Source organism: Tachypleus tridentatus, chromosome 10 (assembly GCF_004210375.1).
Source record: "Tachypleus tridentatus isolate NWPU-2018 chromosome 10, ASM421037v1, whole genome shotgun sequence".
Lineage (NCBI taxonomy): Eukaryota > Metazoa > Arthropoda > Merostomata > Xiphosura > Limulidae > Tachypleus > Tachypleus tridentatus.
Window position 1 is genome coordinate 73,579,605 of NC_134834.1, and position 25,116 is coordinate 73,604,720.

General features: G+C 35.1%; 1 protein-coding gene and 1 long non-coding RNA gene across 2 annotated transcripts in view; one reads left to right on the top strand and one right to left on the bottom strand.

The window, feature by feature from the left end:
- LOC143229572 (uncharacterized) overlaps window positions 1–25,116 on the bottom strand; it is an 89,492-nt gene that overhangs the window by 52,667 nt on the left and 11,709 nt on the right. Inside the window, exon 2 of the mRNA XM_076462117.1 lies at window positions 24,638–24,834. The gene's annotated coding sequence lies outside the window, so the exon portion shown is untranslated. The remainder of the gene's footprint in view (window positions 1–24,637; window positions 24,835–25,116) is intronic.
- LOC143229574 (uncharacterized) lies at window positions 219–10,380 on the top strand. The gene is made up of 4 exons (XR_013015943.1): window positions 219–410; window positions 1,255–4,286; window positions 4,764–4,928; window positions 5,764–10,380. It is a non-coding gene; the product is annotated as an uncharacterized LOC143229574 (long non-coding RNA).

Consider the following 25,116-nt stretch of genomic DNA (forward strand, 5'->3'; position numbering starts at 1 on the left):
TGGTTTTGCTTTAAAACAAACCCAAAGTTGGGTGGGTAATCGAATTTTATAAATAAAAATAAACAAACAAATTCAAATTAACTTGCACGAGTCTCTGTGTTACTCCTTGAGAATGGCTCACCCTTTCTCAGGGGATGGTGGACACAGACAGAAGGACAAATTTCACAAGATTCTAGTCCTTGCCATATGTAATCTTAAGTAAAATAAATGCACACATATGTACAACCTTTCGACATCTGGTTCAGGAGAATGTTACGAAAAGATCTGACTCCATAGATATCCCATACTAGTATAAAAGGTTTAAATTAACTAGCGATATCAGCTACAAGAGGAGAAGCAGAAAGTCTGACCTGACAAATTCAGTTTCAAAAACTACAAGTAATACAAGCTCTAGAACGGCTCGTGACATGGTAAAAACGGTTTGTATAAAAACTGTGTTGTAACCAGTCGTCTATTCATTTATTTTTTCACGGACTGATTGTATAAGTTCACTTGAGAGTGAAATTAATCATTATTTACCAATTCCTTAATATTTCTAAAGTGTGTTATTTTTATTAACATAATTAAACATTCAGGTCGTTTTTATATCTACTCAAATAAAAGAAACATTTTAAATTTCATCCTACACGTGTTTTAACTGAGTTCTTTTCTATTGTTTATAAATTAAATGATTTTTGAGATGCGTATAGGATAGATAAATGAATCCAACAGAATTCTGAGGGTCAATGTATATAGTATAACGAATGTGTCTTATGCTTGCTCGTATGAACAAATTTGAGAACCATCATCAACTAACCAATCACGTTGTATCAACTACTGACAAGATATAATCCACGAGCTCATCTTTACAACAGCATTTGAACATTAGTGAAGTATGAAGCAAATTAACATACTTTTCTTTTACTTTTAGTTATACTAAAATGATTATTTCTAATTAGCTATGTTTTAAAGTTAAACGTCTGTATGAAATGAAAAGTTAGACTAAAGAGGAGCGACTGATAAGTAAAAATATTGAAACTAGTATCCGTATAAATCTGTTATTCGTTAATAATGGATCGTAACTTCATTTTATTATGTATTCACCTACTATTTCAATATTAGCATCTTTCTTCATTACTGAAAATTGTTGAGATGTCAAGGTGTGTGGAATAATAAATCTCGGATAACAAAAGTTAAATTATTAAATTCTTAACACTAAAGTGATAAATGTTTAACAGTGTAGCTACTAAAGTGCTCTTTATTATTATATTTTAGTTTGTTTGGAACTGTGTGCGCGTATGTTTTCTAATAGCAAAGTCACACTGGGCTATCTGCCGGGTCTACCAAGGGAAATCGAGCCCCTTTACAAGGTTTGTAAATCCGAAGACTTACCGCTGTACCAGCGGGGGACTTACTTGGAACTCTTTGCACTCCAGACTGTTACCACTTAATGTATTGTCATTATAACAATCGATTTAACGTAGACAAGTGCTTCATGAGTGACTTCCTTCTCGAGTCGAACACGCCTATACATATGACAGTCTTTCCCTTTCGTTTCTAAGAAGACTGACCATCTGTATATAACACAATCTTCAGTTTGTAGAAGAGAGACATCTATTGTAATCAATTTATCGGTCGAATGGATAACAGAATTTCGAAATAAAAACACCATAAATTCCAGTCATGACTTTTAATAGCATGAATTTATTTTACTTTTCGTTTATGATACCATAAGAAAGGTCATTTTTATCACAGTACTTACTCTTAATGAAACGTAAGAACACCTCCTAATGTGACACAGAATGACCTATTAGATATCACATAACATAAAGAAAATAAAATGTGTAAACACGTGTTCCTAATGAGTAGGCCGGCAGGAGGAGCTCTCATACAATTTTGTTTTTTATGGAAGCGATAGCATTTCTACGTGGGCTGTAATATTAATGACCAATCGTCACTTTTTTCTCTTAGTAGTGTGTCACATATGTCATAAATAAGGGTTAAAGTTGTCGACTTTAATTCTGTTCAGCTGTTGTCGAGTAGTTTGCTAATATAAATAGCCTTTCAACCACTGCTATATCCACTCTAATATTAGGCTAAAAGCCTCGTGAACAGGATACAACAGATATAGTGTGATGCATGTTCACTTTGAAGTTCTTAATTTGTATAAATGTACAATCACAAATACAACTGATCACACCTCACGCCTGATGCTTCATGATATTGTGTCCGCCCTTATTACCAATACAATAACTTTTCTCTATCCTAAGTGATCTTGTGTCCCTGTCCACAGTCAACACAGTTGTTTTTCCCCGTATGTCATGATCTTATGTCCTTGTTCATTACCATCACATTTTCTCTGCTCGACCAGAACATTCTACTGTATCTCCATTAGTAGAAACTATTTTTTGTGCTTGTCATGTTATTAGGCCTATTCAAATGTAGTGGTTGACTCAGAATAAGAAACACATATTGATTCACGCATATTCCGTCAAGGAGGGGTAGATGTTGACAAGCATATTCCATCTGCCAAGAAATACATGCTGACTCACTTGTTACTCTTTTCAGTAGTTAACTCGCCTAATATTTCTACCTAGCGAATTTGTGTGTGTGTGTTGATTCGTGTATTAGTGATACCAAGAAGTGGCTAGAAAATATAAGTATTTCTCTTAAACCTCAGGCTAACATCGTGTTTACAGATCACCTGGTAACCCTTGATCTTCTAGTATTGAGTTACCTGGTGAACTAGGTAATCCAAACGACTATAAACACCTTATAATTCTCAGTTTCCAAGGAGATTTTATTCCTCTCTCCCCTAATGAACGCACACATACACACTCATATCGCCTAATTTAACGATTAATTATAAACAATATGAAAAACCATCAATAGTCATTTGTGGAGTTAAAAGTTATAAGGTTTGTGTTTAAAGTTGAAAATATTTCTTTTTTTCAAGATTCTGAGAGGAAGTGAATCCCATTTACCCATGAAATTTACTGTTACGTGTGAATGAATTAAAATCATTTCCCATTTTCGCTATTGTTTTTCGCTTTGTTTTCCCTGTCATCTAGTGGCGATCTGTTGAAGTTTTAGTTTGTTTTCTAGTTTTTCAGTTGATAAATATAATTCAACTAAATAAAACTGTAACAACAAACTCTGCTACTCTGACCAAATTAAGGCGAGCGAGTAAAGAGCACTCGCGTGTTTGGTAAGTTTTGTGGGTGTGATTAAGTTTCAGTTTTAAAACCTGAGTGGAAATTCACGTAACATATTTAAAATTTTCTCGAAGTTATTATTATCACATAAAAGTGTGAAATTAGTCTTAGGAGTGTAGGTTGGTTTGAATGAGTCTTAGGAGAAAATTAGTCTTAGGTTTGAATAAGCACCTTCTGTGTACAAGTGTACGAAACTTTTATAATAAACCATCTGATAAATAATTAATGAGCAACAAAACCGAACGAAGGACATTTTCAAGACCCGCGTTAGAGAGAACAGCTAACTGACTACATTAAAACGTACAAATAACATGTACAGACGGTTCTACGCCACCAAACAAAATGAATGATATTACCCTTGTTAACCGTGTCACCCCTGTCAATGCGTGTACGATGAACCTTGCAGTAAATTAATTCCGGGCTGTTCGCCACGCGTTATGATTGCTTCATTACAACAGCTAAATATATCGTTAAGTTACGTTATTCTACCTACCCCCTTTTTCGGGGGGAGGATAAATTCTGCTTCTTACAGTTTAGAAAAAAAAAAAATGTAATTTAATATAGATGTAGTGTGTGCGTTTAGTCAGCCTTCCAAATATTTATAATTCGTATTAATTGGATGAGTAATTTTTTAATTACATAGCAAAAATAATGGCCGAGGCCCTCACAACGGTTCGGTTGTATCACTATCGTCATTATAAACAAGTACATCTATAAATGGACTCAACAGTTTAAACTTAATCCATTAATTGTCTGATAAAACAGTGTATCTTTATAAGCAGTATTATCAATTTTGTAATTTTTTGTTAGCTACTGGGCGCATGACGTAATTATCAAGAATGTTTGTAAGAGTTAGTCTGTAATTTGACGTCACAATTTCTTATAAATTCGAGATTCAGAGAAGTATCGAGAGTACTCTAAAATTATATCGAGATGTTAGAGCGAATTATGCGATGTTTTAGTTTAAATCGCGACATAGTACAAGGAAGTTTAATTTTTACGTCATTGTAGCACAGCTAGTGCCATTTGTAAGCCTGGTTTACAACTGTATACAATGAAAATAATTTTTTAAAACCTTGAGGAAAAAATAAAGTAAGTTGTTATAGTTTATATGGACTGGACTTGGAATAATTTTATCAGACAATTTAAATTAACCTGCCAATTGAAGGACAATGTTATAACAACCTTAAAAAACCAATACAAAGATGGCCCACACGACTACATGATCGTAGATAGCCCGTTGTATAGCTTTGTGCTCAATTCCAAACAAACAAACAATGTATGTATATACAGAATCAAATGCATTGTTTGTTGTCTTCTATACTTTTTATGTGTGCAGTCGTTTAAAGTCACCTAAACCTGTCACCCTGAATGATTCAACCATTATTTGTCTTATTTTAAATCTAATCCAATGTTTCTCAGACTTTTCCAGATCGCTGTCTCCTTCCCCAGTTCTTCTTTTGGTAGGATATACTAATGTTGACCATACTGTTTTCAGTATAGTCGTGTTATTCATTGCAGTAAATACAGTGTGGTAACTTCTTCCTGAATTTTCTTGCATATTTTCAGGATAACTTCCGCTCCCTGGGGACCAGAACCCAAATATGCGAGCCACTTATCTAACACACTAAGTGTCAATGACAGGTTCTTATTCTTAAGGGTAAAACAGCAGACTCAGGGTACCACGAGCGTTTACAGAAAGCGATTTCACATAACCTCTATCTGAGTGGTCAGGTAAGTTCTAATTGTCATATTTAGATATTCTGGTAAATAATAATGCAGGTTTCCAAAATTATTTAATAGATTGATATTGTTAAATACTCAGTTGTATGGAAAATGATTATAATACATTTTAATTGAAAAATTGGCATTTATAATCGATTATAGTCTTCTTCACAGCGACGAATAACGAGAACAGTGGAAAATAATTTCTAGTTAGCAGAATCTGAATACAGATAGTTACAATAAATACCGCTTGATTCAGTTGAAATATTAAATATGAATATAGACAGTTACAATACGTATAGCTTGTTTTAGTTTAAATATTAAATCTGAATACCGACAGTTACAATAAGTATAGCTTGTTTCAGTTTAAATATTAAATCTGAATACCGACAGTTACAATAAGTATAGCTTGTTTCAGTTTAAATATTAAATCTGAATACCGACACAATAAATACAGCTTGTTTCAGTTTAAATATTAAATCTGAATACAGACACAATAAATACAGCTTGTTTCAGTTCATAGAGATTCACACTGACAGTTTCTAAGTTATTTTAGTTTACAGTTGTTTACAACGACAGTTACTTTATTATTTTAGTTTGACAATTAATATATTACTACATTTTACAGATTTCTTTTTTTTCACAGACAGTTTCTTTGTTACTCTAGTTAACAGATGTTTACACTGATAGTTACTATGTATTTCAATTTACAAATTTGGTTTGACGTTTATTATATTGTTATAGCTTACACAGTTGTTGTACTGACATTTACTAAATTATTGTTTCATATACGTTTGCTCTGACAGTTACTATGTTATTTTAATTTGCAATTTTCTTCCCACAGGGCACGGAAGGCTCTCGACTCGTAATCCGAGAGTCGCGGGTTCGAATCCCCGTCACACCAAACATGCTCGCCCTTTCAGCTGTGGGGGCGTTGTAATGTGGCGGTTAATCTCACTATTCGTTGATAAAAGAGTAGCCCAAGAGTTGGCGATGGATTGTGATGACTAGCTGCCTTCCCTCTAGTCAGTTTAATAATTTGACTGAATTTCTTGGCGTTGGTAAAATTTGGACACTAGAGAAGTGTAGTGAAATGAACAAAATTTTTATTACTACGATGAAACCAAATGATATCATAACATGCATGGTCAAACAGATTGGATTGCAGTTGACACTTCCACTAGTCTGTTTTTAGTCCCAGAGTTTTCACTGTTTCAGGATCTGCTTCTGTAGAAATAAATCTCAGTGGTTTTTGTATCATGTCTTTACTCGATGATATTCTAGTATAACTGAACTAAGAAAGCAGTCTGAATCCATTATGTAAACTCAGTTTCTTTGTCCAGTCGACAGTGCCACCTCGTGACCCCTCTTATCTTACAGCGTTGGTTATCTTACAGGCATAGTAAATTAGGCAAACAAAACATATTACAGTTACCAATCTTTTCAACACGAATATTATATTACTGCAAAATAACCACAGGAAGAAAAGGCATTATCTAACAAACAAAGCAACTCGAAGAAGGTAACCTCAATGACTTCTGAACAACGTATTTTTTACTAGAACTAACTAAAAACAGAGTAAACGATTTTTAAAATTCCCGTATAACTAAAGCAGGTAGAAGACATATTATATACCTAGATATTACACTACAAAACTGCTGAACATGTATTATAATTTTGCATTTATAACTTTTTTGTTTGCTATAGTGTTTCTTCAATGGGCTATGAGTTTGACAAGGATAGTGTACTGGACAGTTACTAGCTCGCACCTTACCACCTTACTTAAGTCTACTATAATATATCTATTTTAAAATCGATGTGTGTTTAAGTTAAATTTACATTTAGAAATGTGCTTGTCTTAAATTGTTGAATCTGTAATGCAAAATTCCTTCCTATTAACTGAAGTTGTAAAAGGTTCTCGGGTGCGAGAATCAACAATATGTGTGTGTGTGTGTGTGTGTGTGTGTGTATGTATCATCAAATCATAACATTTATGTAAAAACAGCTGGTATGGGTTTTCTCGTCATCACGGATTGTCATAAATGTTGTTGTGCAGGCTGAAATTTCTAGAAACTTTCCTCACACCTATAAATGTAACCAATACCACGCACCAAAAAACAGTATATAATATTGATTTGTTTTAGTATAAACTATACAACTGTACTATAAACCTCGGAAGCTATAACTGTGATTACTGCTTATTAATTGGGAACTTCAGATATATTGATCAGGAACGTTTATAGATTTCGAATATTACAAACCATTTAACTTCATTATTTTAATAAGTAACTGCAGTAACCGTTATTATAAATTGTATTGTTGTTTGTATATTATAATACATTTGTATTAAGAAAGAAATTGTGTGTATTAATCTTGTTGCAAAATCTTATACATGTGATACATATCGACGTTTAATTAACTTATAAATTTAGGTTTTCGTTTATCTCAGTTATAGGTTATTTCAAATTCTAATACGTAACACTACGTATAGCATTATAGTGTTTCTTCAATCTACTATGAGCTATCTAAGGACCATAAACTGGAATGTTACTGACTTACGCCTAACTTAAGCCTACATATGGCAATCATGTCAGAAATGACCCATCCCTCTTTTAAAAATCCGGTGATTCACGTGTAATCTCAGGCCTGGAATGGACAAATGGTTAGGGCGCTCGACTCGTATAATCTGAGGGTCGCGGATTCTAATCTCTGTCGCATCAAACATGCTCGCCTCTTCAGCCGTGGGTGCGTTATAGTGTTATGGTCAATCCCATTATTTGTTGGTAAAATAGTAGCCCAAAGCTGGCAGTGAGTGGTGATGACTAGCTAGCTGCCTTCCCTCTAGTCTTACACCGTTAAATTCGGGACGGCTAGCGTAGATAATCCTGGTGTAGCTTTGCGTGAAATTCAAAACAACCAAACAAACTTGTAATCCCACGATGAAAGTGATTACGTTGTACTAATTTTCAGGATTTTTCACTTGTGTTTGTAATAGTGTGATATACAGGAGTACCAAATATAAAAGTTTTACCTGCTTTCTTAATATCGAAATTAAGAAAAAAAAGTTTAATTTGTTTTTATACAGTTTTGACGTAAACAGTGAAACTGTTTTGTTCTGGTTGTCTTGGAGTCATTGTTGTTCTCTAGGAAATAGTATCTGCTTTGGCCACTATGACGTAGCTACTACGTCACTCTTTGTGTCAAAATAGGTCGTTGACTGCATTATTATTTACTATCCAAATAGATGATATCTAAAGGCTACAGCCTTTGAATGTTATATAAGAACGATCAATCATGTGATAAAGTATATTTCTTCAAACTGAAATCGATGTTACCTGTTTTTGTAAGAAGTGTTAGTATTTTCTTTTTAAGATTTACTCACTTAAATTACGAGCAATATGAAGTTTTGAAATAACTATTTCCAGCATAGTAAATTTATTTCTGTGCAATCTTTCGTCTCTAACAGTGAGACATGATCGCATACATCATTTAAGGTACAAGCGTCTGTCTGTTTCATAACTTTATACACAGCAATAGTTGTAGTAATTCTTGCTTGGTAATACATACGAATAGCTAAACGGATATCGTTTTCGATTGTCTATGCCCAGTAGGAAGGCGAGTTCCAGCATCCACACAAGCACGTCCAGTGTTTTTTGTTTTGAATATAAAAAACATTGATCTTAAACTTCACATCATGTTTATTTTTTAGCTTAAAACTTAAGCCATTTATCTAAATTCAGCTTTATGTTACGATTTCCATGTTTCTGTTTTAAAGTGGGGCTACCTGATACTTGCACGAAAAATGAATTTACCCGAGAATATTAGAGTGGCAGTTTTCATGTTGTTCCAGTTTACAGTTTTATGTTGAACTGTTTCAGTTTTCAATGTTGTTATTTGAGAGTTACCAAGTTATTCTAGTTTGAAGAATTTTACTCTGAGAGTACTTGGTTTGTCTAGTTTACGGTTAAACACTGAAAACTATTATGTCGCTCTAACAGTTTACAGTAACAGTTGCTGTTTTGTTTTACGGTTTTATGCTGGTGATTACTATTTTGTTATAGTTTACAGTTTTACAGCTACTATTTTGTTCTAGTTTACAGTTTTACTTTCAGAGTTATCAGCTTGCTTTACAAATAAGTAATCTACCATAGATTACAATATGTCGGAAATATGAAAAAATAAAAGTACATTCGATTCGTATGTTAATTTTTCTATACAAAATGACATTACCAATAAATTGGCAGTTGTTATTATTGCGTTTGTGTGTTTTGTGTTTTTCTTATAAGAAAGCCATATCGGACTATCTGCTGCGTCCATCGAGGGGTATTGAACCCCTGATTTTATCGCTGTAAATCCGTAGACTTACAGCTGTACCAGTGGGGGACGTGTTATGGCAAGAATATTAGAAACAAAATGTAGAAATATATAAAATGAAGAACTGTTTGAATGTTTGGATAAACCTAAAAGTAAAGATTTTACTGAACGTAGCAAAATCCTCAGATTGTCGTGGATAATGTGAAAGACAAAAGGTTTATTACTTTCAATATGTAAACGAATTATGTGTCAAGAAATACAGCTTTTCTAAAAAAAACTTACTGGTCCATAAGAACTGGTAAGTCTGTTACAAATGTTATTATGTTTTCTGAAAATTAAATACCCTAAACAACTTTCCAGAATATTCATTTTTAATGTAATTATATCATTATATTGGTAAAGTTTCTGAAGATAATTAAGATCATTTTCTTAACCTTGAGAACTAATTATCACTTTTACGTAGTTGAATTTATCATTAATTTATACATAGTTCATTGGTTTTAGCTTGTCTGTACAAGCTAGAACCACATCTGGTTATTTTGTCAACCCGATCACATTGTTTTGCAATCTTCTGTGTATATTAAACCTGGGTTCAAAGGCGAAGGAACAAGGGGTGCGGTAGAAGTCCTGGTTTAAAGTATACGGAGAGTTACGCACCTGCTAATAGTGTTAGTAGAAGAGTATTAAATTACGGTGTACATCCGTGTTTGTCAATAGTTCTTGCAAAGCCATACGGGAACGAATACATTCCTTAAATATTTAACTTCTATGTTTTGCTAGTCTTACAGCGCCGTTACATAATATTCATTAGTAGTTTACTGTGGAAAAGTATGGAGTCGGACACTCAAGAAATAAAAAAAACAAAACTTGTGTTCCTGATATCAAAACACGAGGAAAAGAAACTGCAGAGTTGTGTAGTCTGATTTGTTTAATTTCGACGTTTCAAATGGCATAATTAAAGCCATTTTCTTACTCAAATACATAAACGTATATTGCTTGCGTTATGTTATTTACGTAGCAATCGGATGTGTGGTTTCTTCGGGTTACAGTCTGTTTGATATTTACAGACTATAAAAATTGTTCCGAAATTCTCGTTTGGATTGGAACATCTTTCAGTAATAGCGGATAATGTGTTTTTTTTGTTTTTTTAATTTCGCGCAAAGCTACACGAGGACTATCTGCGTTAGCCGTCCCTAATTTAACAGTGTAAGACTAGAGGGAAAGCACCCTCATCACCACCCACCGTCAACTCTTGGGCTACTATTTTACCAACGAAAGGGGGATTGACCGTCACATTAGAAAGCCTGCACGGCTGAAAGTGCGAGCATGTTTAGTGCGACGGGGTTTCGAACCCGCGACCCTCGGATTACGATTCGAGTGCTTTAACCACCTGGCCCTGCCGGGCCTATTTTCATTAATAATAGATATAACAAACGGTATAAATAACAAATTGTAATCACCCCTGTGTCCCGTTGTTTTGTGAATTAAATACTCTTTCTTTTTAGAGCATTCATACTTCAAGTTTGATTTTTGTCCGACAGCAGTGGTAGTCCGGCATGGTGGTTAAAGCACTCGAATCGTAATCCGGAGACTCGTTTGAGGTAAAGTATAATACGCAATATAATAAAACACATACTTAAAGCTCGTTAATACGTCAAAAATTGAATATTCCCATACACATGTTTAAATGACCTGCAAGAAGCAGTTTACAAAGCCAGCATCGCTTTAGCAAAAGTAGGTTAACAAAGGCTAGGCCAGCGAGCATCAAAGTAAAATTTTAAGTTCATCTGGTTTGTCAGCCGGACACATGTATTTTTGGTATTTGATTCACTTGGCATGTACATATGAACTACTGAGAAAGACATAGCTCGTTTCCAATGTTGAGTAGAAATCAGTTACAAGAATGACTGATTTGACGACATTCACAATGACCAAGTTCAGCTTATGGGCAAGTCAATGTACATATAGAGCCTGTAGCATGATCTCTTACTACCCATTACACTGGCATCATCATACTCTGAGCTGTTAAATTTCGTATATCAATTAAACTTTATACTAGCTCCGCCTGGATGTATGCATATGAACTTTCTGCTGTCATGAAATCAATAAATCCTTAATGAATTTCTCATTCGAAGAAGTATCTAATAATAACTAAAAATTGCTCCCTTCTATACGAATCTTCGAATTCATCAACCAAAATGGAGAAAAACTTTGCATTTGCTATTTTTTCCTTATTTCATCTAAAATAATATCTGATATAATTTCAAGTAACGCATTTTGTAATGTGTGATAATTATATTTCGCATTAGCTGGTTCTTCTGTCACCTTGGATCGCAACGTTTCTGAATATTTCTGCAACAGATCCAGTACTGTTAGGAGATTGTCTTTCTGGAGTGTTTTGGACCACTGTTAGTCTGAGGGTATCTGCTATAGTTTTAATGTATTAACGATTTTTACTCATAGTTTCTTTATGCTGTTCATGAATTAGATGTGATACTGTATTTTGTCGCAGTTTTACTTTTTGTATGCAGCATATTTGCTTTTACAGTCAACGTGTCACTCTGATTTCTTGAGGTTAAGTTGTCGGTTATCCTTATATGAATCACCTGTACACTTTCTCCAGCTGTTAAAGCTGTCTTATACGAAGGCACTCTCTTCACTTGTTTGTCAAAAATGTGTCTTTATCAGATCCCTAAAATTGAGATGAATAACAGCTGACAGTCTAACACTGCATTTTGGTTGGATGTGTACTTCATCTGATCTAAGTGGCCGCCCATAGTTCAAATATGTTAAAGTAGCATCATTGAAGCATATGAGAAAATTAACTAGATTTTAATGTTTGCAGACCATTAAATTTTAATAATATTTATTACGACATACAGATCAAGAGAAATATGTCTGGAACAGTTTGATAAAACAGAACACCTGTTTTGCGTGTGAATGAAGGTCGGTCAGACTCTGCACATACATATGTCCGTATACATTAACCTGTTGACTGCCAAGTATTTCAGCTGCTACAATACAACTCTAATGCTTCTTCATTTTGTAACTTTTTTCGTGACGCCATTTTGGATCGAAAGTGAAACAATTTGTAAGTAGGTCAAATGCATGTATGGTGCTGACATCTAACGTTGAAGTTAGGTATTATTGAGAACGAATTAACTCGTCCGTGGCACTGTGTTACCGATCGGCTTGGACGAGTTATCTCGTTTACAGCACTGAACAGGTTAATTTCTCATGTAAAGTCCTGTCAAAATATTTCAACATCAAATCCTTGTCGTCTCGCACATCAGACAAGTATACTCTACAAACTGAGCTGAAGGTTTAATCAGCTAAAATCTACTTATACATTTCTACATTTTCTTTTCTTCCAAAATCACTGGTCGTCATTACAGTTGAATCCAACATTAACTTTCTCTAGAACTTTAATAACTTTAGTTGATCCAGCTGTGTATCTAGAATTTCGACTGGTTTGCCGAGATTCATCACTCGCTGGGACAGCGGTAAGTCTACAGATTTACAGTAAAAGCAAGAGTTCGAAAGCAAGGGTTCGATTCCCCTCAATGGACAGAGCAGATAGCTTTGCTATAAGAAAAACACACACACACTGCCAAGATTTTATTACAAGACAAAGAGATCGAACGATTAACGTGAGACATCAGACCAACATATCATTACTAAATTTGGCTTTATAGTTCAGAAAGATTTGCAATAAGTTTTCAACTAACGAAATATACATGGCCAAGCGCGTAAGGCGTGCGACTCGTAATCCGAGGGTCGCGGGTTCGCGCCCGCGTTGCGCTAAACATGCTCGCCCTCCCAGCCGTGGGGGTGTATAATGTTACGATCAATCCCACTATTCGTTGGTAAAAGAGTAGCCCAAGAGTTGGCGGTGGGTGGTGATGACTAGCTGCCTTCCCTCTAGTCTTACACTGCTAAATTAGGGACGGCTAGCACAGATAGCCCTCGAGTAGCTTTGTGCGAAATTCCAAAAAAACAAACAAACGAAATATACCGACTATGTAATAATCGGCTGATTACAACATGGCATTTTGGAGACATTTTACCGTATAACATCTCTTGTAAGCTCAGAATGCCACAAACTTTCACTTATGATTGTTTAATTAGGTGATTATTTGAACTGCTGATCAACTAGATTGTTTATTTTTTGAATTTCGCCCAAAGCTACTTGGGCTACTATTTTGCCATAGAATAGTAGGATTGACCGTCACATTATAACGCCCACACGGCTAAAAGAACGAACATGTTTGGTGTGACGGGGGTTCGAACCCGCGACTCTCAGATTCACTTTTAAGAAGGAATGTGAATATTGTTGTAAACGTTGCGCCCGTGGGATTCTTAGAGGAACAAGGACCACAAAAAATACGCCAGGTTCAACTCTGAAACCTACACCTAGGTCCTCGTCATGCATGGGTGGGTGGTGATGACAAGCTGCCTTCCCTGTAGTCTTACACTGCTAAATTAGGGACAGCTAGCGGAGATAGTCCTCGTGTAGTTTTGCGCGAAATTCAAAACAAAACCTCTAGCCCGGCATTGCCAGGTGGTTAAGACACTCGACTCATTATCAGAGGGCCGGGGGTTTGAGTCCCCGACACACCAAACATGCTCGCCCTTTCAGCCGTGGGGGCTTTATAATGTGACGGTCAATCCCACTATTCGTTGGTATAATAGTAGCCCAAGCGTTGGCGGTGGATGGTGATGACTGGCTGCCTTCCATCTAGTCTTACATTGCTAAATTAGGGATAGCTAACGCAGATAGCCCTCTTGTAGCTTTGCGCAAAATTAAAAAAACAAAACAAATAAAAACCTCTTAAAAGTATGCGAGACCAAACGTGGCAGACGTGCTCAGATATATCGCGGGCGGATGTCCTAATGGGGTTTGTTTTCGGATAGAACTAATTGGGAATAATGGAGAAACTTGATAGATGTGTTGGGACCTCTGTGAATTATGAGGGGTCTTTAAACCCCCAGCAAGTAATTTATTTTAGTGAGATCACTAAATTCTCCGTTGATGGATGTATAATTTTTGAAGTTGATCCAACTATAATGATTAGGTGGACCACCAGTAACTCTCCATTCGTTACAAACTCGAATCAATAACCGTGCACAAGGTTGATTATCCAGCAACTATGTAACAGCTTAACAGATCAACGTCAATCCGTAATCTTATCCCTAACCTAAATAATGTGAAGTGTATTGTCCAACATATAAGATTAAAGTTTTTAGGTATACAGTTTACAAAACTGAATTAGGACAGCGCTAAAGTATTTTTTTCTAAGTTAACAAATTTGGGTTCATTCAATTACATTAACAGAACTGTATGTTTAATGTTGAATACTAAAGTTTTGAAACTTGATTTTAACTATAATACTTTTAAAACTGAAATCTAAACTGGATTTTTAAAATCGATAATTAAATTACGCAATATTTTATTAATTGAAATTTTCTCTAAAACTAACACATAAAGGTTGCAATATTTGTATTAACTGTCAGCTAATAAGTTATATAAATCTGAAACAGAATTACATATTATAAACTTTGTTGTTTGTGTGATATAAAACATTACTAATTTGGTTCTTGGTATGTATACAGGATGTTCGAAAATTAATATACCAAAATAAAGTTGAATAACTTTATTATATAAGATAACAACAAAAATTAATATGAATATAATTAGTAGATTTGTAACTTTGGTTTTTTTGTGTTATTTTTTGTTTGTTTTTTCTTGTTTTTCTGACAAATGATGTGTTACTGGAAATTCGTATCCACACAAGCTGTAATAGTTTTTTTTATCACACAACTCCTGGCTTGGTACAAACAGCTATCTTTTACCAGGTTGGAGCACCACCCTAATTTGCTCGAGTTGTTAAAGTGTTTTTAAACCAAACTTTTCAAAAGCTTTAACTGCGTAGCGGAGGACATATCAAATGGCCCTCTCGTTCGTCCGATTTAACTTCTTTACATATTCAGGCCCGGCATGGCCAAGTGTGTTAAGGCGTGCGACTCGTAATCTGAGGGTCGCGAGTTCGCATCCCCGTCGCGCTAAACATGCTCGCCCTTTCAGCCGTGGGGGCGTTATAATGTTGCGGTCAATCCCACTATTCGTTGGTAAAAGAGTAGCCCAAGAGTTGGCGGTGGGTGGTGATGACTAGCTGCCTTCCCTCTAGTCTTACACTGCTAAATTAGGGACGGCTAGCACAGATAGCCCTCGACTAGCTTTGTGCGAAATTCAAAAACAAACAAACTTTACATATTCATCTCTGGAGCTTTTTGAAAATAACGTCCATCATAACAAACCAAACGACTCGAAGAAGTGAAACATCATATTCCTGATAGTATTTTATACATCGCTGTTGATATGTTGGAATCTGTTTTCTCAGAATTTGAGCGCAGAATTAGATTAATTATAACAAATGATGGAAGACATGTAGAAGTTCATTAATTATTTAAATTAAAACTTACAAACCTGGTACTTGTCTTTATATTCCGATTTTGTTGTTATTTCAAATAACAATAAAGTTATTTAACTTTATTTTTGTGTACTCATTTTTGGATACCCTACATTTCGAAATCGTTACCAACAACTTATTAATGAACAGATGTTTTTTGTTTCTCTGTTTCTGAATCTCCCGCAAAGCTACACGAAGGCTATTTGCACTAGCCGCCTCTAATTTAGCAGTGTAAAACTAGAGGGAAGGCAGTTAGTCATTACCACCCACCACCGGCTCTTTGGCTACTCTTTTACAAACGAATAGCGGGATTGACCGTTATATTAGAACACCCTCACGCCTGAAAGGGCGAGCATGTATGGTGTGACCCTCAGATTACGAGTCGAGCGCCTTACCCACCTGGCCATGCCGGGCCTAATGAACAGATACAAAACTATTTATCCATGGGATATTGTTAAAACATTAGACATTTTATTTACTTTCTCTAGCGGTGATAAAAATTGGGCTATCTGGTGTGTCTACCGTGTGGAATCGAACCCAATATTTTAACATTATAAGTGTTTAAACATACCGTTATCCTACAGGGAACCATTCCTGAAGTATTTTCCTATCAAAAAGGAAAAAAAAAAAAGCAAAGCAATACATTCGCCGTTAATATTAATTAAATTTCTGTGATATGTAGTGTGTATTTTATAACACTAGATCAGGATAAGCCACAATTTTAACATTTTATTACCTTAGCAACTTTTCAAATTCGGAATGGAAGGTTTCTGTCTTCTCCTGTTTTAAGTTCGACTAAAAAAAACACATAACATGACCAACTTTGGCAATAGTTTCATTCATGACATTTCGCACGTGATACAAAAAGAGTGACAGCACGACCACGGTTTGAGATATCAAAGTCTATTCATCTTTAAATGTGACCACATTGTCATAAAACATTGAATATTTGTGTTAACTCTTTGCCAAAATAACTTATCGCTTTTAATTAAAGCGATCACATACGAATGATGTGAAAACTACACTTTTTTCTAGCTTATCCTTTATTTAATGGTTAGTAAGTAGTTTGTTTGTTTGTTTGTTTGTTTGTTTGGAATTTCGCACAAAGCTACTCGAGGGCTATCTGTGCTAGCCGTCCCTAATTTAGCAGTGTAAGACTAGAGGGAAGGCAGCTAGTCATCACCACCCACCGCCAACTCTTGGGCTACTCTTTTACCAACGAATAGTGGGATTGACCGTCACATTATACACCCCCACGGCTGGGAGGGCGAGCATATTTAGCGCGACGCGGGCGCGAACCCGCGACCCTCGGATTACGAGTCGCACGCCTTACGCGCTAGGCCATGCCAGGCCTAGTAAGTAGTTTACTTATCTGAATAATCACTTCAAAATACAATAACAGTTTCTTGGAAGTTATGCACAAAAATAATACGATGGGCTACTTGTGTTCTGCTCACCACGGATATAGAAATTCGGTTCCTAGTGTTGTAAGTCCGCAGAGATACCACTGTTGGTAACAGCAACTTTTCCAGTGCGCATGCTCGAATTTTAATGAGTACAGTGTTTCGATCCGACACAAAAGTTGCAGCTGTTGTGTTATGGACTAATTTTTAATTTTTTATTTGTTCTATAAATAATAATGAAAGCTGTTCAGAACTAACGAAAAGATATTTAACGTTTCCTAAAATTAAACACAGAAAATAAAATATATTTTCTAAAGTGCAGATTCTGTAATTTGGAACTTTTATTTGAGAGAGAGAGAGGGGCATGAATTCATTAACTTCTCGCTTTGTGCCCTTGCTGTGTCAGAAAACATTACAAGGTTTCAAGTTACTGCCGGTTCTCGTCTGATTCTGCACCACTTCCTTGCTTTCACCACTAGAATCTTTAACCCCACCTCTCACATAGCAGGAGCGCTGCGAGCAGCGGATGTGACCATTTCCTGTTGGATCAAATGTGCACGTCTTGTCCGCGTTGGTCGACACTGTTACAAACAAGGCAGATCTAGAGTAATGTCAGCATAGCCTGTGAACAATATGATTGAAAATCAAACAATGCAAATCTAAAGCAATGCCAGCATAGCCTGTGAACAATATGATTGAAAATTAAACAAAGCGAATCAAAAGCAATGTCAGCACAGGCTGTGAACAATATGATTGAAAGTCAAACAATGCAAATCTATAGCAATGTCAGCATAGGCTGTGAACAATATGATTGAAAGTCAAACAATGTAAACCTATAGCAATGTTAGTATAGGCCGAGAGCAATATGATTGAAAACCAAACAAGGCAGACCTAAAACAATGTCAGCATAGGTCGAGAACAATACGATTGAAAGTAGCCCTAATATTTATTGGCTGATTTGCTGTGTCTCAAATACACTTGCATAAAAAGTTTGTACTATTGAAAATTTGGGGTATCCTCACATATAAAGTTATAAAAACCTAAGCTTATTGGTGTTTGTCTTGTCCATTTTCAAATAACAATTCATTAAAAAACGGATAACAATTCAATAATAGATTAATCATAAGACATAACAAATGATTTATTTGTTCGTTTGTAGAATTTCGCGTAAATTTTGTTGTAAATTATTTGGATTTGCAACGCTAAAATCAGAGGTTTGATTCTCCTTGAGAGACACATACGATAGCCAGAGGTGGCTTTGCTGTAAGAAAATAGATACATATACTTATACAAGGGAAGCTTGAGAATTTATTGATTTTAAAATTAAGAAATTAAAACTTATATGATATTACATTTTAATTTCTTAACTACGTTTCAACACCAAGTTTATTCATGTGCATTGAATATAAATTACTGTAATTAAATTTTGAACGTAACTCTGTAAAAGTTCGTAGCATGTGTACTTTAACCTACCCATAGCAAGAATGTTAACAATTTGATCTGAATGTTAAGAATTTGAAAAATATATTTGTCATTACTTACCAGTAGAGAATTATTTTAAGATATTGTGAAAGTGTTATTTTCACTGACGCAATGATAAAATATTTTAATATTGACATTGAAATATTCGGCAGGGACTGAATTTTGATAGAAGAGATGACAGTAAAGGAAATACTCAGACTATAATTAGAGGGAGGTGGGAACACATTTTATGCTTTCAGTAACAGTAACGGGAGATTTGATTGGATCAAATCAAAATATTTATGAGTAGATGAATCAAAATACATTTGACCTCACATTTTAATCCTGATTTTTAAAATTTAAAATTAAGCAATTAACCCTTCTGAGTCTCTTGTTTTCTGAATTAGTCAATTATGTTTGTCTTTCGTTCTGTTTGTACTGAATATTCTCGTTTCTAAGCTTTTAAAGAAGAAACTTATAAAATAATATAATCTTTAATAAGATAAACTACCTAGAACCCTTCACAACCATTCAAAGACATCAGGTTTGACCTGGCAGACCCCATTGATGAAGACCCAACTGCTAATGAACTATCATCAATCTTTACCATGCTAATTGAGTCTTGTCTACCTGTGGCTGTACCTCTGATGGTGCATACCATGAACTGGAACTGATGCGTTATTGTTGATTCGGTTATCACCCTCTTTACGGACATTTGCGTAACTTCAGAAATTAAGTTGTGTACGATCCAGAGATTAATACACATCCTGGATCGTCTACTACATTTCAAAGCACACTTTTCTGGAGCAAAATTCTTCCAATGGTTTCTCTGAGCTGGAACGAAGTGTTCAATTAATTACAAACCAATCTACAACGGTAAAGTATTTCAAGGAAACCCAAGGATCCTCCAAGCAATGATAGTAATAGCCAAGGTATATCAAAAGACATTTACATTGGCAGTGATGAAGTTACCTCACACAAGTAGTTTTTATATCAATCACAGTGGCAACTAAGATTGAAACTCCTGACAACCCCACCAGTCATTATCACTATATTTACCTACCTGAAATTACAATGTTAGGATGAGACTGAGACATGGACAAAAGCATGGGCCTTATACAACAGGAAAGAAGGCTAGTTGCACAAACTGTTAGAACAACTGCCCTAGCTACAGGAAGATACCTAGTTGCAGTCCTGTGAAATCAGTGTATCTGATAATATCACAATGTAAGAGCCTGCAACTTTTAATCATACGATTTGTAAACTCACACAGTCAGTATCAACTTCATCCTAAGATCCAGTTAGTGTACGTTTCATAACAAAACAGCTAAGAAAATTATAAAATATTTATGTTTGAACGTAAACCTATATTTAGACAATAAACAGAGAATACAAGTTATGCGCATAATCACACGAACTGTTTCTCGTAAAACTAAATTATTGGAGGGGGTCGTGGACCTTTAAAAAGTACTCTGTACTAAAATATTGTGCATTTAATATTTTGATTTAAATGTTTGTTTACTAGAGGAAGCTTTTCATTACATCATAGTTAGTCAATCAGTAAATTATTCAATTTATCAGTGAGGGCAAAAGAAATAGTATACAATTCATCAGTGAGCATAAAAACTGCAGAGGGGATTCTGTGTGCAACCACCAAACCACATGGTAGAGCCCACAGAGTCACCTCATTTCAAACCATCAGCATAAATAGTAATGGAAGAATGGTTTGAAAAAAGATATTTGGCAAATAGAAGACGGTATTTTCAATCGGGACTTCTTCAGATGACCCAAAGAAAGGCCACATTTGGAGATAATAATAAGCCATGGTGGGATGGACTGACCAGTGGAGACAGCAATGTCATCTAAGGACAAACCCAATTCTGCCAACTGTACCTGGATATGAAGGCCAAAAGAAACAATGGCATACCATCGATTATCAAAAAAACATGGACTACTGAGGAAGAAAAACACAGTCGCAAGTGGAATGCTGTTGTATGAATCGAAGATTTAAAGTATACAGTAAAGATATTTGCAAACGGCAGAGGTGTAGAGAAGGTTCATGAGACTCAGTGTACATACTCTGGACTGGAGAAGAACAGAAACGTCTTGATGGTAGCAGGTGGACGTGGTGAGGTAAATGTCAAAATTTGGGAATTGGTCGGCAGCGTAATTCTGTCTTTTAAAGTGGAGATACGTCTCACTGCAGAAATTTCTTTGGGGGAGAATTTCCGAGAAACAGCAGTGGTACTTTTATTAAGGTCATCCTGAACTTCTCAGCATCATTCAGAAACGCAGATTCAATCACAATATCATCCTTGTATTCATTAGCATCACTACAATCGCGAAATTCAATTACCTGTCATCAAAACTATTATTTTTCCTACTGCCCTTGTTATGTATATGTTTTACTTTCAATTGGTTGCTTGCTCTCCACGTTTACGATGTAATTTTGTATTTTAGTTATTAAAAAGCACCAGATCATCCACAACGACTACATTTTACACACGAAGCTCATTTAGAACGCTTGCATTTACAAGTTTCTCCATAAGTAACACTTTATATCGATACTTTAATACTTTTATCTGGGCGACGGAGATTTGTCACCGCTCTAAATAATATGCAAAACATATCCTTTATGAGCAGTCAAAAGGGCCGGCATGGCAAAGTGTGTTAAGGAGTTCGACTCGTAATCTGAGGGTCGCGGGTTCGAATCCTGCTCGCACCAAACATGCTCGCCCTTTCGGCTGTGGGAGCATTATAATGTGACGGTCAATCCCACTATTCGTTGGTAAAAGAGTAGCCCAAGAGTTAGCAGTGGGTGGTGATGACTAGCTGCCTTCCCTCTAGTCTTACACTGCTAAATTGGGGACAGCTAACGCAGATGGCCCTCAAGTAGCTTTGCGCGAATTTCAAGACAAAACAAACAAATAACCAGTTAAAACTCTTATAAATTTCCACAACAGTTCAACAAATGCCGTAACGGGGTGTTGTTACTTTTTTCGTCAAAAAATAAACAAATAAAAACCTTTTCCTGGCTCGTGATGTGCGTTTTAAAATCAATAACTTCTGAACTTATCACAGAGTCAAGGAGAGCGTTAAAATTAATTTATTACTAACAACACTGTCATAAAACACGAACGTAACAATCATTTTAACAATGATCGAAAATTATAATAATACAAATCACAGCTTTTACAGTGAGGAAGAATATATTTATAAAACAGGCACACTGTTTAAATCACTGGTGAAATGGTCGATCTCCCACTGGGACAACGGAAAGTCTTAGAATTTACAACACTAAACACAGGGGTTCGATTCCGCTCGGTTGACAGAGCAACTAGCCCATTGTGATTTTGCAATAAGAAAAACACATACATTGGTGAAATGATTCTCAAGTATACAAAAATGATCACACTAGTGATCGAAACGTTGTGCTTGTTTCAAGAATATTCTTCCTTACTGTAAAGGCTGTAAGGTTTAATAAAATAATATTCGTAATCAGTAAATAAACTCAAAACAAAAGTATTAATGATCTACAACTTACCACAATAGCATGAAAGCCTTTAATAAAGACTTATTATGATTTATGATACAAACCATAGTATTTACTTGTTTGCAGTTAAGCACGAAGCTACACAATAGGCTATCTGTGCTCTGCTTACCACTGGTATCGAAACCGGGTTTTCAGCGTTTTGAGTCTACAGGCATACCACTGTAGCACTAGGTTTCTTCAAAATGTTTTTGTTTTTGAATTTTGCGCAAACCTAGATGAGGGCTATGTGTGCTAGCCGCCCCTAATTTAGGAGCGTAAAATTAGAGGGAAGGAAGGTAGTCAACACCGCCCACTGCAAATTCTTGAGATGCTCTACTACCAATAAATAGTGAGATTGACCGTCACATTATAACGCCTCAATAGCTGAAATGGCGAACACGTTAAGACGAGAAGGGATTCGAACCAGCGATCCTCAGGCTACGAGACGAGACCCATAACTTTGACGTTCGCTGGACTAGCCAGATCAGAGCGACTAAAGCGACGGAAAGCAACTTGACTGCTTCATCAAGACATCAGGAAATGGAGAGTATGTATCAGAGAAGGTGAAACATCAACATGATGGCCAATTACTGCTGGTCATTGAAACAAGATGTTCAAAATACAATACATAAAAGAGAGATCACAACACAGTTTATGAGACTAAAAGACATACTTTCATTATAAAATCATAATGAATGAGGATACACATTTCACAACAATTTTTACCCTTTTCTTTAGTTTGTTTGTACTTTTGTATACGAACATAATTGTAAAACAAAATGTTCATTGTGGTAAACGAAATAATAATTTGATCTAAGTAGGTTTTTCTTTTCTTCCCGATTCATAAAAAGTTAATATTTTCAAATCCTGCATAACTAAATCGTGGAAAATTACTGTATGCTTGCAACTTATAAATGTCACAAATATTCAGTAAAGTAGAAAATATTTGTTGACCAGTTTCACTTTGTTCGTGGTATAATTCATTAATGAAATATTTATTTTCCTTTGTTGGCTTATTGTGTACTCAATATACTGCTACTCTTGGAGAAATCTAATGAACACACTTTGTTAACCTACTTTTGCTAGATCGATGCTGGCTTTGTAAACTGTTTCTTGCAAGTCATTTAAACGTGTGTATGGGAATATTCAATTTTTGACGCATTAATGAGCTTTGAGTATGTGTTTTATTATATTGCGTATTATACTTTATCTCAGACAAGTCTTAGATTTATTGTGTTATGACAGTTATGTGATACGGTTTCAAATAGTTAGAAATTGTAATTTGAATTTAGAAGTTAATTGAATGTCAATGTGTATCAAATTTATGATATTTGTTAAAAAAAATGATACACACAATTTTCTTTCTCAACACAAATTTATTATACACACAAATCACACATTGTTGACACTTACACCACAGAATCTACAAATATAAAGTACAGGTACGACGAGCACAACACACACTGTGCTCCATACTGTTAGATGACAGCCAAGTATAACAGTGAACTTTTACTGATATTGTTTGTTATTGTGTTCATTAGGATGTTAGGTTTAAAGTAAAACAAAATATCCTAGTAAAATAACAGTAATTTATACCATACTTTTAAAAGTTCAGAAGCAGTGTACTGCTTATCTGCATCTACTTCCAAACATTTGTTAAGAAAATCCCCAAAGACTGGAGACAAGTCTTATTTCTTTTATCAATGGTGTGCCATTCTGTGTTATGAGATGATATATCTGGAAAAAAAGTGTGTGACTTGATGAATAACCTAACTTAACTGCTTAAAATAATTCTGATACTAAAAATTTATGTATATATAATGAAATATATACACGTATATATGTATTAAACATTTTAACCAATACTGTTAGTGACACTAGCATTAAATAGTTTGGACAATCCTCCTTAGCTATGTCTAAATGGCTCCAAAAGTATAACTATAAGGTAGATGAACATTACTGATGAATTATTGAACATGTTACTGTTTAATTATCGAGGGTTACCAGTATGGTGGTGATAGTATCACAAAACATTCAAGAATTAAGTGTTCCTTACTCTATAAACATTTGTCAAACGTTCATAGTTGTTGCTAATGTTGTGCTGTTCATCATTATGTTTAATACATCTGTAAGTATAAATATTATAGAAAGCCTTGTTTATGCCTTCATTATAGCTGTTCCCTATAGTTGCTGGAAGACATTGTAAACTAAGTATACAATTGTGTTTTCAAGTGAAAAGAACGTGTTTTAAGAATCCTAGTATTGTTTCACTAGTATTAATGCACCCAAATTCTTCAAAGATCTTGAAATTGCTGATGAAAGACTAATTGTATCCACAGGAAGACTCAATTAGATGTATCAAATCAATTTTGTTCAAATGCTTTAACTTTCTTTTTCCAATTCAATGGTTTTATAACATTTAAAACCTAAACAACTTGTTAAAAAAAAGAGAGAAACAGGAGAAATTCAAATAAAACGAAAACTGAAATTCAATCTTTTCTTACTCCTTGGCTGTAAGTATTGACTAGCAACACTTACCATGAACTCTCTTTCACCATAATAAGGTGGTTCACCTTGAATCATCTCAATGGCTGTTATCCCCAATGACCATATATCAGCTTTGGGCCCATATTCATTTCTCTTTACCACTTCTGGGGCTATCCACGTGGGAGTGCCATCTCTACTTGTCCTTTTGTTTTGGTCTGGGGTGAGTTGGGCACATATCCCAAAGTCGGCTGCATAATGGAAAGAAATTTATCATTTGAGAGAAATGACTTGTAAAGAATTTCTAGGCAGCCTCAAAAATTAACTTAAAGCATATTGAAACTTGTTACAGTTTTATAGTCAGTTCAATATGACCAACTTAGCTGACAAAAGATTAATGTTTTAAAAAAGTCATTTAACTTTATCTAGCCAGGTATATAATATCTCTTTTATGAGAACACATGACAAGATTAACTTTGTATTATTTTTGTTCAACCTCCTCCTGTCAAATCACCCACATAACAAAACCATCT